This window comes from Betta splendens, chromosome 22 (assembly GCF_900634795.4).
Source record: "Betta splendens chromosome 22, fBetSpl5.4, whole genome shotgun sequence".
Lineage (NCBI taxonomy): Eukaryota > Metazoa > Chordata > Actinopteri > Anabantiformes > Osphronemidae > Betta > Betta splendens.
The window spans coordinates 10,862,975-10,885,371 of record NC_040900.2 but is presented as its reverse complement, the minus strand read 5'-3'; the positions used below and the strand labels follow the sequence as shown (position 1 = coordinate 10,885,371).

Here is a 22,397-nt window from a genome sequence, read left to right as displayed (position 1 = left end):
ACATGGCACATCAGAGCATCGACCCTGCCCACTCGCGGCAGACCACCCAGCCACATGGTGTTGATATACAGTCAAGAAGCAGTCGTTAAACCATTTCCGCAGGTCACTCGAAATCAGACTTGTTAAAGCTGTGAACTGGAGGAACGAGACCCTGCTGGTCGCCGTCCCAACGAGCTGCAGCCTCGACGCGCTGACCGGCCCCGCTTGATGTTACGCCTGCTGGCATCTGGCGAAGGGCCTGCTGCATCTGTCTCCGCTGACATGGCCGACGAATGCTGCGCTCAGTCCTGCATTCACGTCAGTTCCCACAAGAACGGCATGCTAGAAACAAAAGCATGCAAAAAATAATAGGGAATGTGGACTTTTTATAGGATAGGCGTAGCTACTATATAAGTCAAAAGGCTTAAGTTCATACTTTCCCCTTAATTTTCGGGGCAATTGCTTTTTAAAGGAACACTTCAAAGTATGATTAAAAGAAACTTTGCTAGTGATGTACAACTGCTTTCTAGTTTAGGGTCAGGTTAAATCATCGTTACTTTGCTATTAATATATTTTAAACCACATTTTTATCGAATCGCTTTCGAAATGTTACATTCGGTGTTCTCGTACCACCAGGCCAAATCACAGCTGCGAGAAGCCAACGCGTTGGTCAGCCGTAAACTACATTATATAATTGAACACTACATGTGACAGAAAACCACCAGAACACATGCTGAGTATTTCTGTATAGTGTAAACAAAAATTCCCCAGTGTATACTTATATCCTTTGTAGTACTTTAAAAAAAGTGTACTAATAGTATACAGAACTTGCATGACAATTCATGCTGTGTTTTGGGGTTTTGTAAAAGTGAAACCTGAAAGGTGAAACATGGACGTTGACTCTCCTTTCCACTGTCCCCATATCGCTGCTATCTCTGCTGTCTGTTGCGTCTTATCGTACAGATATGACATGAAAAACTGGCAGTTTGAGCGACTACGTATTAGCAACTATTCAGGGCAGAGGCAACTATGCACTGTCTAGTACTGTAACTGCTATTGTGTGCTGCCTGTACAGTTTACTGTGCAGCAGTGGCCAAAGGCAAAGTCCAAGCGTTTCTGTCTTCAAAAGTGAATAATAAACGACAGTAGCTGATGGAGGACTACTGTACTAAGAAAAGAAATGAATTATGAAGAGGGGCTAGATAACAACTGACAGACGTAGATTTATATCCCTGCTGGTTGCTAACAGGTATAGTTAAATGTTTTTTTTTTTCCTAGGGAGCTATTATCCATTATCTACCCTGCTACCATGCAGCAGCATGAGCCTGATTACAATTGGAGAAATTACTATCATAACATTAAAGCTGCCAAAGTCAACAACTGTGAACATTCACAACTTCAACAAAGACTTAATGCATCATAAATAACACACTGGCAGTCGAAGCCTACCCTGACAGGGAAAGGAATGTTTTTTCGTGTTTCAGTTCTGAGCGTGCTGACTAGACGTCTTTTTGTCTCCTGTCCTGATTTTCTCATAGATAGTGTGACAATGTTTGCATTCTTTAAGAAAACAGCGAGACGATTGGTTAATTGGCATTAAAGCGAGTTTGACAGGCAGCACAGGTGAAGTTGAGTTCATGACGTCAACTCCCTGGTCGCACTGGTGGAGAGTTCACACGACGCAACACGTACAGCACTGTGCTGTTCACATGCTGCACATATTTGTATGCTGTAGATTTGAGCACACTGTATGAAACCGGCGGAATGTCAGAAAGTGATACTTCAGATGAAAATGTACAGTACTACTTCAGAGGGGAAGGGATTTATTTAAAAGGGAAAAGTTAAAGAGAAATCAAAAGCATAAGTAGCAGAACCTATCAAAGCGAAGTGTGTTACCAAATCATAGCTTTGCTGTTTCTGTTTTAAAGCCAACGGCTTTGGGATGATGGATGAGCTACATGTTCAATGGGCTTTTTTGACTGCAGGAGGAATTTGTGCCTGGCAGTAGCGGAGTCCATAAATAGGTACCAGTTTGAGACTGGTTTCTCCCCGCGCGGTGGAGTGTGGGTGGCTATAAGTGGGTGAAACTATAGCCGAAATGCACAAAAAAAGCAACGTGAGCGACCACTTTCTTGACTTTCCTTATTCTCGCTTCATTCTGTGCAATAATACTCAGCCCGGTGCATCCAGGATATCCCCCGTGTTGCTTTCACACAAGGGCCCCTTCAGTGATTTTTAACCATAGCAGGCACATTGACAAGAACATGGCTAGTGCATTGGAGGATGGTTTCTCTGGTTGCCTTTCTGTCTTTGATTTTTATACTGAATATTATATGTTAACATGCATTCCTCCAAAGATTCCTTCAGACTGAGTCTCATTACTCTGTGGTGAGTAGATCCCAGTTGTAGTCGACATCTTGCAAATGTTAACGTTTAGAAGTAATCTATTGAGAAAATGAAGACAATCAGCCTGAACCACACTAACAAATAGCTGTGAATGTTTCTTTTCCAAAAAAGCTTTTTTCTTTTTTTTTTTTTAGTTTTTTTTTTCTTGATGGTCTCCATATTTATGAAAGATTTTGAAATAGCTAAGTGAGTTTTGTCCCACTGCAGGATAAGGGAAGGTGTGGAGGCACTTGTGTCTGATGCAGTTATGACAGCACTGCACTGTGAAAACATTTACATTGCACAAAATGAATAGATGGCATTTTTTACTGACTTTTTATTTCACTCTAAAGTTTTCACAAGACTGAACTTGCGCTGCGTTTCATTGTGGCGCATTTGATCAAATTGTATTTCCTTGCCCATGCATGTCATAATGTTTTCCTACTGAACCTCTCAGGATCACAGGAAACGGAGGGTTTGTGGACATGTCACAACCAAAAATAATTTAACAGAATACGTTTTTTCCCAAACTTCAGATTTTCCAAAGCGCCTTTTGCTGCCCTTTAGATCCTCCTGGCAGAGGGCATTTCAGCGCAAAGAAATGATTCATGGCGGGTTTTGGACAAATTCCTCGCCTTTTGCATCACTATGCAGGTGATTGTTCTGCCAAGACATTCATTGCCCGGGCTACTGTGCAAGCATCAGCCTGCAATGTGGGCCAAAGATAACGTGATGTTTAAATGTTTTGCTTTCCCCCTCCTCCTCCTCCTCCTACTTCAGCAGAAGGTGAGAAACCCAGCTACCAGCATTGCGCTCATATTTGTAAGCACAGCTCTTTAGTAGAGATATGGGGTCTGTAGAGGCTGGGGGTTTTTTATAAATTACCCAGTGATGAAAGTGATAAACCTTGTCAAAACAGATCCTATACTGGCACAGCTCATCTTTCCCTGCAAAGCTTTGTCACATTTGAGTAGATGCTGATCTGGATGCGGTTGATTTGGGGGCAAAGGATTGCAGTCACATAGGACGAATATTAGTGAGTGTGTGTGTTCACCTTTTAGGTGGAACATCATCTACAATCGTAAAACTATGCAAAACAATTCCTAAATGACTTGCTTACACTCTAGAAAAGCACTTCCACCCTGAAAGCATTTGCAAACCTCTATACACAAACACATTAAAGTCGAGATCGGGCCGCTCCTAAAGTTTCCCAATTTCAAACTTTGTTTTTCCCAAACAGCCAGACATTTAAGCGCCTAATGACCGTGATAAGTTCCCACTATCAAGCCACAGAAAACGCTTTGAGGATAAGGTTCTGTAGATAATAATTAAGATGATCCAGTCAGTCAGATCTTGCAGAGGGCAACTTCATGTTTAATTGCTTAAATCAACATGATAAGATGCTCTTTAAATGTCTGCGAGGCTCTGACAAAGCACGCTGACATTGTGAACAGGCATTCGCTGTTTACTTATTCAAGACCTCCATTACCAAGATCAAATCAGCTGCGAAGATCAAGATGAAGGAGAGTGCGCGCGCACGTAGGATCGGTTTAATATCAGAACAGAAATAAATGTTGTGTTAAATCAGATGAGCTGTGGCGCAGTTTACTGTTCAGGAGCCCAAAATGGCAGCAAGTCAAATCCAAAAGGGGGCGTATCATTCCAGAGTTACTCATCAGACTGCTCAGCACAAACACAATCTCATAATCATTACCATTACAGATGAAAGGCAAGGCTCAATTAGAGTGGCTCCAATTGCTACAATTAAATAAGTGTGGTTGAATGATAATATCTTTTCCCTCCAGAAATAAAAGAAAAAAAGACGGCAGCATTAAATAATCATACAATCAAAAACAATCAAGCCGGACTTTGAAGTTGTTGCACTAGCAAATCTTAGGAATACATCTGGGGTAGAGATGGCGTTCTGGCCTCAGCCGACAGGCGCCGTTGGACTGCGGCACTGGAGGCCACGGGGTCGGGCCGACTGGGCTTGTTCCAGAACCGTACGGCTGCTTTTCGGGCCGCTGAGGACACTGGTGTCTGTTCCCACCCACAGAGCATCGCCGGCGGCTGCCAGAGTCCACAGCCCTTTCACCGGCATCCAAGACTTGTGACCGTGATCCCGTCCTCGCATCAAAACCAGCTGAGCGCGAGTGCGGCGTGGTGAGCGCTCGTGCTCGCACATAATCTGTAGCTCGCCGCTACTCTCGCAACCAATTGATCACTGCGTAAACAAACACAATCCGAACGGAACAAAACGTGACTCCGCTCAACAAGACTTAGCCTCTGCTTGACGTTCAGACGTCCTCAAGCTGCCTTTTTAGAAGTTCAGAAGTCATTTTAAGCCTTTACTTCCTGCCTCGTCATCCGATGTGTGCTCAAACACTTTCCCGTGTCAGAACGCAGACTCTCCTCTTTCACAGCTGAAGGGATGCTCACAGGACAGTTTTCCAGCTGGGCTGAGATCCAGTGTAGTTCCCCTTCACCCAGTGGACTTCAGGAGCACTCATGCGTGCCAGACAGAATACACCCTGATTGCCCTGGACTGGAAGAGGAGATATTTCTTCAGTTGTTAGACATTACTGTGGCAAACAATCACGGTAGCCAGTGGGCTATCTTAAATCAGCACAAAACGCTGAAGTGGACCCATCTCAACTGGGCTAATTATCCTTACGATGGTGTGCAGCTGCAGGAAATGATAGAGGGAACATGTAAACTGTGTCTCTGCTGACGACGTTGTTTCTTTTTGATCTTTTTCGGGACAGAATTTTTAACCGTGCCACACTGAAACTTTTATATATATATTTTATTATAATTCTTTAAAAGGTTTTTGTTTCCCAGTGTTTTTACTTTAACTGCTGACCCACTTTTAATTTCAGTTTTATCAAGAAATGCATCTGAGTGCAACTGAATCTGACATCTTCTGACTCGCCCACTTCGGACAGCGCTGCTTCATCCAGCCCCTACAGTATGTTACACTATGAATAGCTGGCAAACGCTTCCACACATGAAACACGGCAGTTAAACAGCATTAAAGGACAGTTTGGAGGTTTTGAACCAACTCTGATCTGAAAGAAAAATAGATTAAACGTCTGATTAAGGACGACCATAAGTTAAAAGTTTATTATTCCAAAGGCTGAGTGAGTCTAATCATAGGCTCCGGCACTCAGGGATTTGCTGCTGCTACTGGGCTAAGCAGCCATTTTCATCTGTGTTTATATAAACTACCCAGTTACTTGCATAGTTTACTTTGGTACCAACATGTGGGTCACAGACGTTAAATATCATAGTTAACAAAAATGGGCAAGTTATTTAAAAGATTTGTTTGTTTTGACCAAAGCCATACCAAAAGCTCCATAAAATGTCACGGTTTACATAAATCACAGAATAAAACTGAATGGACACACACACAAAAATCAGGGTAGGAAAATCTGAAACAGGGAAAGTGTTCAGGTTTATAAGCACCACATAGAGGTTTTAAACATGATTAATCATCAAAAGTGTTTTCTAAACTTTACTTGGACACAGAATATGTGGTGAGGGCTGGGCTTCTACCTTCTAGCCCATCTTTGGGGGTTTAATCTGTCACGTATTATGAGCTCTGACAGAAGTGTGAAGGAAATAGGTGAAGTTGCCTCGGGGGTACCCATGGACGACTTAACCACAACCAGACCGTGCCGGACTGACAACAGGTATTTTTGTAGAGCCAATAGCACAACTGAGGGGTGAAAGTTTAGCTTAAGTTACTTCAAATGAGAAAATGCTGTCACGGGCCTTTCATGTCGTCCATTCAATCGCTTCATGTCGCTCAGTGCCTCGATAGCCATGAAAAAACTGTTTTGATAATGATGTCACTACGTCCTAATCTGATCTGTCTTCGCCTTGCTCAAGGGCACTTCTCCTATTTCCTGTCAGAAACACGATTTAATGTAAAAACATGTTTCTGCAAAGCAGCTCATACGCAGGTAAAGTTTGATGATGCAAATTATAGAGCAATGAATACACGGTTTGTGTAATACGTCTGGACTCGTTATCCAAGTCAAACAAGGACGTTAACATGCCACAGACAATTTATAGGAATAAGAATTATTAAATTCCTGCAGTTATTGTGAATAATATTAAATGGGTAATGCTGAAATAAATGTCAGGAGAGTTCATTCCATAATGAAATCTCATGTTAGAAATTTGGAAAACCGACGTTTCATCTGTGTCTGTGCAAAATACATTGTTGAATCAAAGGAACATCAAGTTTCAGACCAAACACTCACACTGTTGATGACGCAAAAAAGTTGACTTGTGCTCTGCATGATGAATGAGCTGGAAGATGCTAAGCTCAGAGGAGCTATGGTCAACTGCAAAGCCGAGTGATAATAATCTGTGCTTAACCCTACGAGTGACCCTTCTGATTAGATCTTGTAATCGCACCCACAGTTTCAAATAAAAAATTATCGGCTTTCAGATTTTTATAAATGTGGCCTAACCCTTTTGCATCAATGCAGCTAGTTGGAACAGTGGACTCCAACCATCACGTTGAAGCTCCTGTCTTACTCAGATTTACACTGACCTCTAGTATTTCTTAGTCATTTTATACTTGCATCATATTTGTCATACATATGGTTCACTTACATGTCTGTTACTCTATAGACACTAGTCCAACAGGGTTTTAGCATGTAACCCTGTCCTCCTGCACTCCTATTAAATGGATTTCCTTGTATTGTTTTTGTATTTTTCATTAATCCTAACTCACTTTTCGGTGGCAAGGTACTTCCTTCCTGGCCTCGAGCAAAGGGTTTCTGTGCATACCTTCATTCGTGTCTCGAGGCTTATCTCTGGATATGGACCTCTTCTGTGCAGAAAATTGCATTACTGTCCTTAGAGGGAAACATATGAACGCAGACTGCTTTCTTGAATAAGTTTACAATTTTTGTTGCATGGAGGTAACCTAATCTTTCATTCCTAATGAAGACATATTTCACGGTAAACGCATGATCACTTAAACAGTTCACCTCGTGTTATTCAAATCAGATTTTTCCTGATGGGGACAAGTGATACCCACACATTTCGGATGAACAGAAATCTTTCGAGACTCGAGCTTTAAAACTGACATACTGGGAAGATTTCCAGTACTGAGCTCTGCAGTGTCCTGGGCTGACACTGGCTGAGCTTTGACTGAGCCACACATGCTCTTCCTGGCTCTGATCCTTTTTTACATATCCTTCTACCAAGCTAACAAGGTGCGGTGTGTAAATACAGCCCATCGCTTTGTCCCCTTCAGCAGGACTTGCTAGGATGGGGGGAAAAAAGCTGGAGCTCTTTTTGATAGTTTTCAGCATGGGCAGTCCACCTGATTTTGATTTTTGCAGCTTGCACGCTGGTCAGCCTTGTTTTATTGGAAATCTGTGTTGGTATATTGCCTGCCCCGTCCTCGCTGACCCCTGACAGCTCCCACGGGACTCGTGTAGATCCAGGAAGCGCTACACTGCTTTGCTTAGCGGACATGGATGCTGTTTGCTGGGGCGATACCAGGGAAGTTGTTCCACTTTTTTGGATAATGTTTGTATAGACCTGCTATTTAGTCACTTGTGACTCCGCAGAAGTGGGAGTTTGTGTTGTCTCATCGTTGAACTGTGTCGAGCTGTTGAATTGTGACTCGGAAAGAGAGGTGTGGCTCCTGAGTCACACGCCAGGCTTGCCTATATGTTATAACGCAAGCAGACGACGTGTAGGAGGACTGTGCTTTACGGCACAAATGCAAAGTGGGTAAACTGCTGCTACTTTATCTCAGTTTTCAGAGATTATGCCTAAAATGTTTTTTTTTTCTTTTTAAATAGGAAATACATTATCGCAAGTTGAAAATGTAAAAGCTTTGATGGTTCTACAAACCTCAAATGAAGCTAAAACTTTGAAGTAGAGCAGAAACCTACATTCTCTCGCTGTCCCGTCACCCCTTTGCTTTAAATGTAACGAGCGGTAGTAAATAGTGTGCAGATATATTGGAAATGACAGTGCTTTAGATGAGGCCCACAAATCCCATATGAATGCAATAACTGTTAAGGCATAGAGATATTTTGTGGTCCAAAAAGAGCAATAGAGTGCATCTTATTCTAGCGTGTATAACTTTAATGAGAAAAATGTAGATTATAACTTACATTAATAAGTCTGAGATACTATTCATAATCTTTGCAAAGCTGACCTATATACAGTATATTTTACCACTACAAAGCAAGCATCGTTATTCATCATTGCAGATTTTGTAGTGATGTTTGGCCAATTCTGTATTTACACAGTAAATCATCCCCTCAAAGTTCAATTGTTTCTTTGTTTTTGTTTTTTTCAGGAAAAGGCCAAATCCATATGAGATGATATGAAATAGTAACTAATAGCCTAGGACTCAGCAGAGATAGACCATGACACTGGGACGTGGATCACTATTCTGATGTGAAGCTGGAATTCTGTTTTGATTTAGACTAATAATTTATTGCATCTGGCACCAAGAGGTCTGCGCAACAAGACCAAAAGCAGGGCACGAGCTTTCAAAACGAACTTAATCAGTTTAAGATGAACCTTGTCTCTGTGGAAAAAAAGTGCTATTTGTGAGATCCAGTAGATAAAACATCTTCCTTAGACTTTCCAAGCCATTCATATAGATATAATCATAGGTCTCTTCCAGAGGATTTTTACCCTCAGAGGGAATTTCTCTCCAGCGAGAGCCTGACTCGCTTCAAAGCCCAAGTGTGACTTACAAATGACTGGCCGTGACTGAGTGAAGGGAGACAAGGGAGATGGCTGACGTCCCTTTGTGGAATATTCATTTTGCTCAGAGGGCTGAAGGAGACATAAGCGCACGCATGGAGCACGTCCAACTGCCACAGCGTCGTAAAACAAAACTCAGTTTTACAACAAAGGAGCACGTGAACGGTAGCTTCACATGGTGACAAACGATACATTTTCATGCCCTGTAAACCTTTTTTATGGCTAAATTACCACACTATCATCACATCTTTGCCTCAGCGTCAGACGTTTTTAAAAAAACTATTTATAGTGACAATGCCAAGAAAACGTTCTCTCCACTAGTGCCTCGCTTTACCTTCCAGCATCATGCAGCTCACGCTGAGCAGACGCGTCAGGATGACAAAGTGAGACGTGGGCATAGCTCGGCGGTCATCAAAGCAAGTTCAGAGCTGCCTTTTGAAGAGCAATGGCGCAACTGCTAATGTGGCTGGGTGAAATGCTCGGCTGCCTGTGAATGGCCACGTTTCCCCCGCGTTAAAAGGCGCCCTGGCTGCCGGGCTTAGTGGAAGTGAGACTGTGTCACTCGTGCTGGCGCCTGGTTTCACCTGTCTGCCGTCAAAAGCCAAAGTGTGACTTATGAACGCTGCATTACATCACCAGTGTCAAGTCGGCAATCTCCACCGCTGAGCTTAATCCCCCCCTGTATATGTGAGTGCTATTAAATACAAATACTTCAACGCTTTCCATTTGTTCACCGGTCACAATGGTTTAAATTTACACCAAATTCTCTAAATGTATAAAACATGCAAATTCCTCTATATTTTCATTCTAACAAGTCTTAAAATTCAGTGTTGACAATGCTTCTAATTATAGTTTGTGTGCTTTATTCTACAGCTTAGTAAGATCCACTGAGGCCACTGTGACCCCACGTGCTAAAAGCACACATACAAATAAGATCTGGGTTCTGATTCAGTCCTCACTTTTATTCAGTGACAATTTATTATTGGCCAATTCCTGAAAAAATACCTTTTTTGTTTCTGTAGCTGTTGCAGGTTGTAATTTGTTGCTTTAAAATAGCCTGCTCAGGTCGGTTGTAAATAGGTTCCCTGATTTTTCTAATGTTTTGTGGAATTGAAGAATTTGTCTTTATTTGACTTTTTCTTACTAATTGTCCTTTTCCCTTAAAACCCAGCTCCATCCGAACTGAAACACCAACAAAAGATTTTTAATGTCCAGGAATATTTTTAATGGTGTTTTCACATTTACCCAGCTGCAAATGAAGCAGAGAAATGCCTTCAATTATGGCAGAGAACAACCCACCATGTTTGCAAATAAACCCATTAACTTTAAGAAAGAATTAATAGGAGGTGAACCTAGAGATAAAAATAAATAAAAGCAATAAAAATCTTTACACTGACACCCACTTTTAGATTAAGACTCTTCTTTCTCATACTTCTAAAGACTAAATGAATTTCTTAACTTTAAATACAACAGATCAGTAATGCTGTGCCCTTTTGACTGCTCCTGATTCAGTCCCTTGTGATGAGACAGCTAAACCAGCACAAACACTGCCACCTACTGGTCAGTGCATGCTATTGTGTAGTCCAGAAGCTTTTTGCCCCTTTTCTCAACCCCCCTACCACCCACCTCAACGCGTTCCCTCCTTCTGTAGGAATGGTAAAGTGATCTGTTGGTCCCTAAGTGCTCTTTGCTGTCAGTGGTGTTGACATGGGATGCAATAGAAACCCAGCTGAGGCCACCTTGATGGAAGAGACTTGTTAATCCGCATATACTACACAGTGACTCCTGTTGAATGGTATTTTCTCCTGTCTTTTGGATCATTTTATTTATTAAATGCGAGACATTTGTTTACTACACTACATGTGTCATAAACAAAATACAATTTGATGATGATTTAGTCCTTTGTTGCATTGCATTGTTGTGTCTTCTACAAAGACCAATGTGTTTTTGTTTCCACCGTGCTCCATTCTGGTTAAGAGACTTACTCGAAGGCCCCTCCGGAATGATGGACTGTATGGGAAAATCCCCCCTAACTGGAGAAGGAAGCCACGGACACAAACAGAGGAGAGCTGGGGACTACCTGCTGTTTAAACAGATAGCAGGGCCTGTGTGGCCACGGCTGCAAAGCCCCCTGAACTTCGCTCCACTTCAGTTGTTTAAGAGTCCCAGTGAGGGCGTTGGAGTTCTCCTGAGAAATAAACAACTACTTGGCCAGAACAGCCTTTGGATCCCAGGGTGGGCTGCCACTGGCAGCGCCGACTGGTTAGTGGACATGCGGAACATCGTCGCGGGACCCGATGCTTGGGTGGTTTGGGTGACTGCCAGAAAGCCATGCAATTAGCCCAAATGCGCTGGTGGACAATTACTTAATGCGACTCAGAGTATACAAATAATGGCGAATATCTGCCATTACCGATCGCAAGACATGCGGATTGGTGCAGTAGAGGATAAGACACAAATACCAAATCTGACATGAGACGCCCTGTAAAGCTGAAGCTAGAATGTTTTGAAGCGGATGACACAGAACCAGAACACCTGCAGCCCTGTGGGGAGAACGTCTGGGCTCCGTGCTGTGTGCTCTGCACTGTGTGGGGCCGGGGCACAACTTCCATATTGATGACTGACCAGGGACCCAGAGGAGCAGTTGAAAAAATAGACGCAAATACAATCCTCACCCGGCCATGGACGCTGTCTCCTGCTATAAACAGAGAAAGTAACAGGTGACAGTATAGATATTTAATCAAAACACACAAGTGCAACATCTTTTGCAGACTTTCGTTCCTGTCATGTCCATTTGAGGCCTGGACGATGAGCTTTTTTATCCTAAAAACTAACCCTATTGATTTGTGGCTATGTCATAACGGCACGACCGCCTAACCTCATTTTATTGCAGCCATTTCTGGTTCACGGGAAGCCTGCATTTATTTAGAGACACAAGACCGTGTAAATAAGCAGAGGCATTAATTGGGAGCCACCCAGCTTCACCTCAACAGCAATTGACTGTTTTTTCCCACAAGTGATTCCCTGCATTTCCTCTAACGGAGCGTGGTCCTGAGCTAATCATAATATATTAACTGACCGTGGAGGAAACCGTGTCCCGCTGCACAGTTGTGTTCACCGTGTATGCCCTTCAGTTTTTAAAGGCCATTTAAGGTAAAGGCGGTTAAGACCAGGATTTTTATGTAGCCCGTTTGTTTGCGGACGCCAAAAGAACTGCAGCCAGTGTTGAACGCAGCTGCTTTCACCCCAAGGCTCCACCTTCAAAAGAAACAATTTTATAGAGATGTGGTGACATCATTTACACGAATATGTTGTTTAAAATCCAAGAACGTCCCCGTGTATATTTGAATTGGCCGGGCGCAGCTCAGCTGACCAGCACATCACATGTCCTGGTCTGGGACTATTTAATGTAGAATCTCCAAAACTCACAAATGCACTATGACCAAATGTTCCAGTGATGCACCAGTATACTAAACAGGCCATACGTCTCTCTCTCCGTCTCTCCAAACAGAAATAGATTTCGCTGAATTGTTTGATAAATTTGGTCTAGGTTTTCCAGCCTTCCTCGCTGGAGCGCCTACTGTTTTTCTGGCTGTTGGTGGCCCAAGCCCTAATCACCCCCCGTTCCCTCAGAGGCCATAAATTACTCCGATGAGATGGTGCTTTGTGTTCCTACTGCTGGGGAGCGGGGCGAATTCACAGCGCCATATTTTGACAACCCGTACTTTAAATCATTGTTTTATGACAGATGGGAAAACTTCTGCACTTTCACTGGCCTGATTTATGTTCATTTGGGTCTGGAGGACACTATAATTTGCAAGTAATGTGAAAACAGATGGATAGAGAGATACCAAAGGGTTAGACTGACCTATACATTCTCGGTGCAGCTTGCAAATGGCATCCATATGCCGGGAGAACTCTTCCAGTTACGTCTCCATTTCTGAGCGTGTGCACATGTCCAAGGTGTTAGGAAGGTTTCGAGGAAATGGGCAGGCTTGGACGTAGCGTGTTTCATTCGCACAAACAGGTTTTATTATGAATCAAATCCACCAGGTGACGGCTCTTCACCTCTGTGAGGCAACACTGATTACGCGAGCTCGGCTTGAAGTGCGGCCTCCCATTTCCAATGAGGCATGAAAAATGGAAGTGAATTAATTTAAGCCATGCTGGACTAGATTTCCTCTCTGGTCAGATGTCAATTCGGAGGAATTACAGAGCAGGTCTGCTTCATTTTCACTGCCTCAGGTCATGTAGCAAGGTTGTGAACGGACTACTCAACACAACTCTATCTTATTATATATATTTATATATAACTCTTATATAAGACAGGGCCTGTCTTGTTTACAGTATATCAGAATCACAGCATACACTCTCTGGTGCAGGGTTTTGTATCATAGGATGGCTGATAATGTCAGTGCTGCTAAGAAGGAACTGAAATGGGTCCCACTGGCCATTCCTAAACATCTGGACTGGGATGTTTTTCATAAATGCTACGAAGTAGGTTTTAGTGAGCTACGGTGTAATAATGAGCTCAATTTGTCAGATCCCATTAAATGCGGCAGAAAATATTACAGACGAAGACAGATATTGATTAAAAATGCATTCAGTCTCCTGGCAGGAAAAAAAAACAGCAAATGTAAAGTAATCCTTGAGGAAACAGAAAACTCCAAATATATCATGCACGGTCTGGGAGCCGTGGACGACTCATGTTTTATGGCTTTTCCAATGAGGCAGGACAGTATGTGAGTGAGCACTGTCTGGTGCAGCCATTGTGTTACTTGCGAGGAGGGACCACCCACATGAAGCCAGCGATGAAGTAAATACTGTTGCGTGGCCACGTACCCTTCCCCTCGCTCGCAGAGTAAACTGCGGTCGAACGGCGGGGCTCTGCTATCTCAGCTTGCCTCCAGATCACAGCGCTGAGCTTGAGGTGGGGATGACCCCCCCACACACACATCTCTCCCAACCCCCCCCATCCGTTGGTCTGGAAGCTGGATAATAGTAGTCAGTGTCTTTGGGCTGGACTGAACTTGGCAGAGCCCCGTGTCTTTTGAACAAGGTGCCTACTGACGCCTGTGTCACAGGGCGATGCCCTTGGGTTTGTTCCCCCTCTAATATAGGACATTGGGCAAAGTGCATCATGGGAAAGCACCAATGGATAACACTCTGTAGCAATCACGTGAAAGACTGGATTTAAACGAGTGAACTAACGCAGCCAAATCACTTGTGTCCTACATACCAGAGTCCCTTAATCATATCCTCTGGTTTTGTTTATTCGGGCTGTTTGGATATCAAACTTTTCAAGGGGGAATAATATCCCAGGAGCATGGAAAAGAGGAAGCCAATTGGCCTCTTACAGGAGGCCTTTGAAGACCACATTTGGGTTCTACAAACAGGAACACTATTGCTATTTTGACAAAATGCAAGGCTGATTGCTCCCATCATCAAGAGCCCAGCTCCCTGTTTGTTAGGCACCGCTTTATCATCTCCTTCCCGGTTTCTTGTGGGAACCGACTGTAAACGTCCCGCAGGCACATCCCTCGAAATCAAGCCTAGACCGCAAGAGTGAATCTGATTAAGAAGACAAAAAAAACTTAATTTTTACGTGAGGGTTGTTCCACCTAATTGTGACTTTGCTGGTCTTGTGTCTGAAAAACTGCAGTGCCGTAAATCCCACAGGGGGAACTCGCCGCTGAAATGACAGTCAGTGACAGTTATATGCGAGGAGGTCTGGGCGCTTTATTGGTCTTAGACGATAGCATCGACCGCAATGTCTTTCGCTTTCGGTGATGATTTACTGCTGCCTGGTGGGATGAGCTCAGTGTACGTGTGTGCTTGGCTGCTAACTGGGCTTTTTTTTTCCTCTTTGTGAGCCCTGGAGGTTTCTTAGCTGTTACAGAGCCATTTGGATCGGATGCCGGCCTGCATAGGGCTGCACTTGCCAAAAGACCTCGCTGCGCCTCCAAAAATAAGAGAGAGTAGGGTGAGCATATTTGTCTACGTGTGTGCGTTGGAGAGTAACAATGGTCCAGTAATAGTGGTACCTAAAAAGATATAAATGGGCATTTAAGAGTAAAACCAGTAGCCTACAATGTCGGTCCTGTACCTGCAGCTGCGTCCGCTGGTAGCCATCTTGAGGAAATGTCAGTTCTACACAGAGGCCCGAGCCAGAGCACCGCTGTTGTTGTAAAGGCAGAGAGGTCGCGACCTTCCTCCCGGGGGACCGGCGGTCCGACCCGGGGACCCGCGGTCAGGGCCGTGAACCGCAAAGGGCAGACGGAGGGCCAGGGCTTCACGGGGGGCTTCATCTGGCAGCAGGCGGCTGCAGGTGAAAGGAGATGAACGCAGCATTTTAATTGGTTTTAAAGCTGCTCGCGGCGACCGTGGAACAAAGGCCTGTCTGCTGGTGGCTGATCATGTGATCTGCAGCGTGGCTCTTGCGCCCTCTGCTGGCGACGCGGGTGAATCCGCGACCCGCCGCCATATGGAACTGCTTTAGATCATCGGTTAACTGCGCCGCACCACACGATGCTGGGCATGTTGGGCAGAAGCTGTGGCAGCGCTTCCCTACAAATCATATGATCTGAAGATTTGTTGCACAAAACCAACGCCGCAGTTTGCTTATTGCAGGAAATTGTGTCGGCCTTGTAATAAGGGTCACAGTGAAGGGAGTCGGAGCCAGGACCAAACGTTTATTACCATCATGTACAAGCTGCTCTGCATTTTCCTGGCGCGTGTCCCTCCCAGGCTAAATCCAAATGCATAAATTAGGCGGGTAATCGTTCGCTTTTGCTCCAAATGACAAAGTGACATGATGCGCAGAGGAAGGGCGTCACGGTCGTTGTGTAGCACGCTGCAGCTACTGACCTGGTACCAGGTTTTTTCACCTGGTGCAGACGTTTACGACCGGGTTTGTGAATCAGAAACCGACTGGGCGGCAGACAAACGGAGCCCTGTTCCTTTTCTGTTTTCTCTGGCCACGCTCAAACGCGGCGCTGTTACGTCACCCATGATTCCTCTTTCAACAGGAAAGTGCCAGTCGCGTTGCATTCGCCCTCCCTCGCAGCACAGATAGCGATCACATCGTGTAAAACCATTTTTTGGAGACTTACTGTGTTAGTGGCCACCCGTGTTCAAGCCGGGTTCTGGCCTCGGGCCGGCTGATGACTTTTCCAATCTTCCCTCACCGGCTGGAAGAAAGAACAACGCAGAGGAGCCTGTTTAGCTTTTCAGGTCACAGCTGGGCAGGACTGTGTGTTGTAGGTTGAAGCAATCATGTTTGTTTCAAGGAAAACTGATAATCGACTGTTCTCCATTATAATACATTTTCATTCAGAAATGAGAGGTGAATACGTCTGTGGAATAGAGAGGGGTGGGTTAAATTTACCGAGGTAATCACATTTTGTGGTTGGAGTCGTCTTTTACTGCAGGACCCTGTTCAGCGTATCTACAGTGAATCTTGTTTTAAAGGAGATAATTTGGTGAATGCGTTCTGGTTTCGCTGTAGGTTTCCTACAGCAGCTTTTGGAGGCAAACGCCTTCCAAAAAAAGCAGGAACTCCACTGTGATTTATGGCTATTTAGACAAGTGGTTAACAGGGAGATGTAGGATTATGGAAATACTGCTTTCATATGAAACGCACTGAGCACATCACGTGGACTTCAGTGACCACTTAATCTGTTGGCAGGCCGGAGCCCCCCTTGAACAAGTCAAAGGCACAGGGCTGCTTTTCACTCCTCACAAAGAATATCTGACTTCCTGATGAACCTGACAGCTATGCAGAGTTAGACACTAAAACGAAATGATGAGGAAATGCTGAGCATGACTGGCCATCTGCATGATCAGCTTGTCCAAACTAAAGAAGATAAACACCAATTTATTATTGCTATATGTTGTGTATTAAATATGTCTTTTCTGTTCTATTACCATAAACCGGGGGTCAACCCAGCTGAGCGCTGCCCACATGCAGGTGCTACAGCCTTCAAAGCTTGGGTCTGAAATATCATTCAAGCCATGAGATGATTCTGGGGTGATGATCTCTGCCAGAAAGAAAGTGTCAACGTCATTTTTTTCCAAATAAAGCACTAAAGAACTTGTCTGGGTTCTAATTCGCAGCACATTCAGCTGTCAGATGTTATGAGAGAATAAAAATCCCTAAAAAAAAAATACACATGAATGTGTGTTGCTGTTTTAACTCCTGCCACTTCAGTGCATTTTTTTGATGACTTGGCTATTTTGTCCTATAGCGTCTGCTGAGTCAGCAAAGCATCCTGTCAACAATAGGCCTTGATTTTGACCAAATATATTAGGTTCAACTAATAGGGGTTACAGTATGTAAAAAAAAGGTACCTTTTATTTAAAATGTGTGCACATTCAACTGTTTAAGCAGCAGTCAAAACAAAATAAGGATTTTACTTTGTAATTTAAAATGCAGGATATCTGAACCCCTGCCAAGTGCAGGAGCATATGATCTTCCTGCAGTCTTTAACTGAGGTGTCTCCACCTTTTGATGATGCAGATGCAGTTAAACATCTCTGCCGAGCTCCTCCTGTAAAGAAAAAGCCTCGGGCTCTATAACTGAACTTTACAAACCTCCTGAAATCCGATTGAAATCATATTTAGATCATTTGGCAGCACATCACACGCATTCCTGCCGCGATGTACTCCGCTGCTGTTTTTATTAGTCTAGCGCCGGACAGTAAACGTCAAACTCTGGCCGTTTCCTGCAGGGCGCAGCTGCACACTACGTACCAGCGCACGAGAACACTTTTCAAGCCGCACGACAACGTAGCTTATAAAAATAAGCAATGTTACTTATATTTCAAGTCAGATGATTAACCTCTTGCCTGTTGTCTTCAGGAATATATTCCAAATATCTTTTCTCTCAAAAACGCCTTCGTTCTCTTCATCTCCTGGGCAAACACTCTTATGAGGACTCCCATTTTTTTTTTTTTTGATGACTATTTTCCATTTTAGAAACTCTGAAACATCCCGTGTTTGCCTGGGAAAGATAATCACCTAACCCATGAAATGTTAATAAGCAAAATGAGCGCAGGCATATTTGCCGTACGCAGAGTCTCATTAGAGAACCAATCCCAGTGACGAGCGGCGTGAGGTGGCGAGCACCTGCCTGGCGCCTGAGGCAGGCCGCTCTTTATTGCGCTCACTCTTATTTACTCGCTCTCAAATTATTTTTGTCCCTTTAGTTGACAAAGATAAATGGGGGGATTAATATATATTGGATTAATCTCGAATCTTGCAGTGGGGGTTGCAGAGAGCCTGGATAGTATTTCCCTCAGGTAACCAAACACAGGCCCACTGGATTAGGAGCCATTTGCAGTAAGGCTTAGCTATGATCCAAAGCCATTAGCAGAACATGGCTGTAAGGAGAGCAGAACCAAAGAGGCCGTTAATTGCCTTCTACTGATTAGAATTCAAAGATGTCATTCCACATAATTGCACTCACACTCCAACACACAATAAATGAAAGGGTAAAAAATAATTTAAATGAATCCAGGAGAGGGACATTTCTGGGAAATGATGTTTGAACATCTGACCTTCAGTTGCTTTTTCTCATTTTAGATTTTTCATTTTTGCTTAATGACATGGTGTAGACAATTATTTCTTAAACCTCCAAATAAGCTCATTTAAACTTCAGTAGAGACATGAAGTCCAAGATTTAACCCCTTATATCTCATATTGCTCTAACATATTGATGTTGGAGCAATTATTAATACAATTGTTTCTGTAGTACAGTAACCTGCTGGTTGTTTTAGATTAAACATAAGTTTCAAAATCTCACAATAAAATAAAATAATTAATATGAAATGAGATTTAACAGCAACTCATTACTTAAACCATGCATTCTATTATAGTCATCGGCCCAATGTAGAAAAAAAAGTCAGGCATATTTCTTTCACATCTTTATCAGTCCATTACATGAAATCAGTTTTCAATCTAGATATAAAAAATGTTTAAAACGTCACTCTCATAAATTTTACCATGATCTTACACTTTAAACATCTGTTGATGTTAAAAACATCATAAACACCTACATATACACAGCATCTACAAACATCCCACGTTGCGTTGCCCAGAGTCAAACACAAGGTGGCGCCACAGAACAAGGTTGCCTCCTGCACCAAGGCCAGACTTTGCTGTTCACCTAGTCACACACTGAGCAGAGCATCCGATTATTGAGATGGATATGGAGCCGTGAACCTCTCCGTGTTTCTCCTGACCTTTCCTGTTTAATCGTGGCCACTGTAAAAGCGGTGCTATAAACCCGTAGCCAGCCAGTGATAAAGAGCCCCCGCGTCTAGCAGGTGGTGCTCCGTATGCAACGTCCCCTCAGTGCCAGCGGCCGGTTATGGCTTTATTGCACCCGCACATCCCCTTCATATCTGCCTGCTTCCCAGCCGCGGCCAGGTGAAGCCACCTGTCGGAACAATGATAAGACAGAGGCAGTGTGGTCATAGCCTGGCCGGCCCTGCAGGAATAAAAGTGTTATGACCCGAAGGCTGTTCCGGATACGAGCAGGCCTGTTTTTATGAGTTCCTTCATTAAGGTCACACACATTCTTTTTTTATATATAAATGCTACATATGTATTTTTCTTAACGTGTTCGCTATAGTTCAAAATGTCCACTGGAGAGCAGTGTTGTTCACTGTAACAGGAACTTTTAACTCCAAGTGATTCATTTAACTGTTTTCCAACCATTTAAACCAGATGTTTAATTTAATGTAACACCCCCCCCCAGAAACGTTCACTTCAAAGGCATCAGGGCGATAACGACACTCTTTCCAAGTACCTGCGGCCCCGTGTTGTCCGTTCTAGCATTATCTGCCAGGTGTCACAGCTGGAGTTGTGCACGACCCCTCTCTCCGGTCAGCTTAGCACTTATACAAACAGGCCGGGCTGATTATTTTTGCTTTGATTTACCAACATGCCAGCGAGATCAACAGATCAGCAGCCGGCGCCGCGAGTGCTCTACTTTTGCAGTAAGTCGGAGGATCTCTGTGCAAACAGCCTCTTTATGACAGAGCGCGAGGTGAGTGGCTTCAGACACTACAAGCCAGACAACTCATCAAACAAACACACTAAAGGCAGCGAGTGCACTCCCTCTCTATCTGATTTGTGTTATTAGAGCGTTTATTGACATTAGTACAGTAGTGAACCATGCGATCAGTGACCACAGTGCTGCCAGGGGCTATTTTATGCATTTACATCAAGCTGTGTTCACTACTGTCTCATAATGTATTTTCAGTTTGACAACACACAACAGAATTTGTACCACGTTGAGTGCGAACGTGCCTTTGCTGATTTTCCCACCTTCTGCTCGTTCTTCAAAAGATCACAGCCGACTTCATTCTGTGTTTATACAGCACGTAAGGGAGGTGCCGTCTCTTTTTTTTTTTTTTTTTCCCGCAGGGTTTAGCACCTTTCAGCACCTTGCTAGCCGGCCTGACGGGGCCCCGCTGCACAGCAGAGCCTCCTCATTCACCAGCAGCGTACCTGGTGAACAGCTTTGCCGCTAATCCCTCCCCTCCGATTCCTCCGCCGCTCACTTCGCTTTATTGTTTCTCGAAATGTGAAAGTTGATGACTGATAATTCTCGCGTTCTGCCACCGCTCGCAAATCTCTCCGCGCGCCTTATCTGGAGATAAAGAACACGCGCTGGTAATGGTTGAAGGCAACGCAGGTGCACGTGTTTATTGCAAATCGTGGCGGTGAGCGACTAAATCCTTACAACCGGAGAGATCTAAACCCAAAGCACATATAGAGGATGTGCTGAGTGTCGTTCGTATCTAGAGCCTAACATTAAGACTACCTGCTAATTCAAAATATATTCGTCTTAGCAGTCGGTGTGGCACGTAAACACTGATGAGTTCTCTGACAGCAATTACAACACGGAGCTCAAAGCAGCAGCAGCATCCGAGTCCCGGCAGCATCAGTGAGCAATAAGAGCACTGACAAACACACGCTCTCCTTCCCTGGATGAAATATTCAATATTTTAGGAGCTGTTGGATCTCAACAGGCCAAACAAAAGGCATCCCCAGCTGTCCCCACAGCAGCCAATCACGTCGCTGCCTCCAGCCAGATGATGCTGCCCCATCGCCGTCAGCTTCCTGGCGTCTATAAACGAATGTTTTGCAACTACATCTAAACTGCTTAAGCAAATTAGCAGTCAAATGAGCAACAACATCTGCAACACGTTAACGCCGCAGCTTCTTCTGAAGACAATGCAAAAAGAAGAGACTCGACCGCAGATTCAAATGGTCCCCTTTTCTTTTCAGTTCCCCCGGATTTAAAATGGTTCCATCATCCTTACGACTATTGTGAGTAATAGGAAAATATCATTCACGGAATCAATATCTATTTCCATATGACATAAGAATGATAATAGGTCAGATGGTCCGGGAAGGGAACGGCGGTTAGGAGGTGTTTCACTTGTCCGTGTTCATGGAAAAACACGGCGTCTGATGCTGAATCTTGTGGTTGGCTGCTTTCTACGACGCGGCGAAATGAGGCAACTGCCACAACTGTCAGTCTGGTGCTTTTAACTGGGCCGGGAGCAGCTTCCTAACTGCCGGCCCCCGTCGCATTCACATCCTCCACAGCTCCACGTCCTGCGCTGAATCCCTAATGCGCCTCATTATCCTCTTCCGCAAAGTGCCCGGTCGCTTTAAAGTGGATTCGGCCCCTTTTCAGGTCCATGATTTGGGAAACTACTCTCCGATTGATGCGCAGTGAATAACGGTTGGATTCCTTGACGGACGTCTCTGGCCGAGGTGGCCTTTTCACTGCGCCGTCTCCGCGGTGCCACAGTGGGCCTGGTTTGCAGCCATGTGTGACTGGGCCACTTACTGGCTCACACTAATGACTCTAATTGGGAAAGTGGGCTCCGTTTCAGGGTCACTGACAGACTGACTGGCATGTCAGGAATGCGAGTGGGTGGCACCCGCCTATTGTCTGGGCCACGCTATCAATTATCTGCTTACTGCAATGGACACCTTCCTTAATGCTTGTCTCCACAGGTGGAAAACTGACCCCGGCTCTCCAAACCCACAGATTTCCCAAGAGGCCTGTGGTGAACTGACTGTGGCCTGCAGAGTTTCCACATGTGCACGAGGACGGGCAGTCAGTCAGAGTTACCTGACGCTGTCGTCTGAAGCCTCCGAACCCGTCTTTAAAGTTTCCTCTGTCATGGGAAACTGGCGCTGGCCCGACCTGGGAGGTTTGAGCGCATTCAGAGGTTCCCTCTGAAACCCATCGGCAC

At 44.3% G+C, this 22,397-nt stretch overlaps 1 long non-coding RNA gene across 5 annotated transcripts in view; it reads left to right on the top strand.

The window, feature by feature from the left end:
• The window catches only part of LOC114848022 (uncharacterized), an 85,119-nt gene that overhangs the window by 7,240 nt on the left and 55,482 nt on the right, over window positions 1-22,397 (top strand). The gene's annotated exons all lie outside the window — the stretch shown is intronic.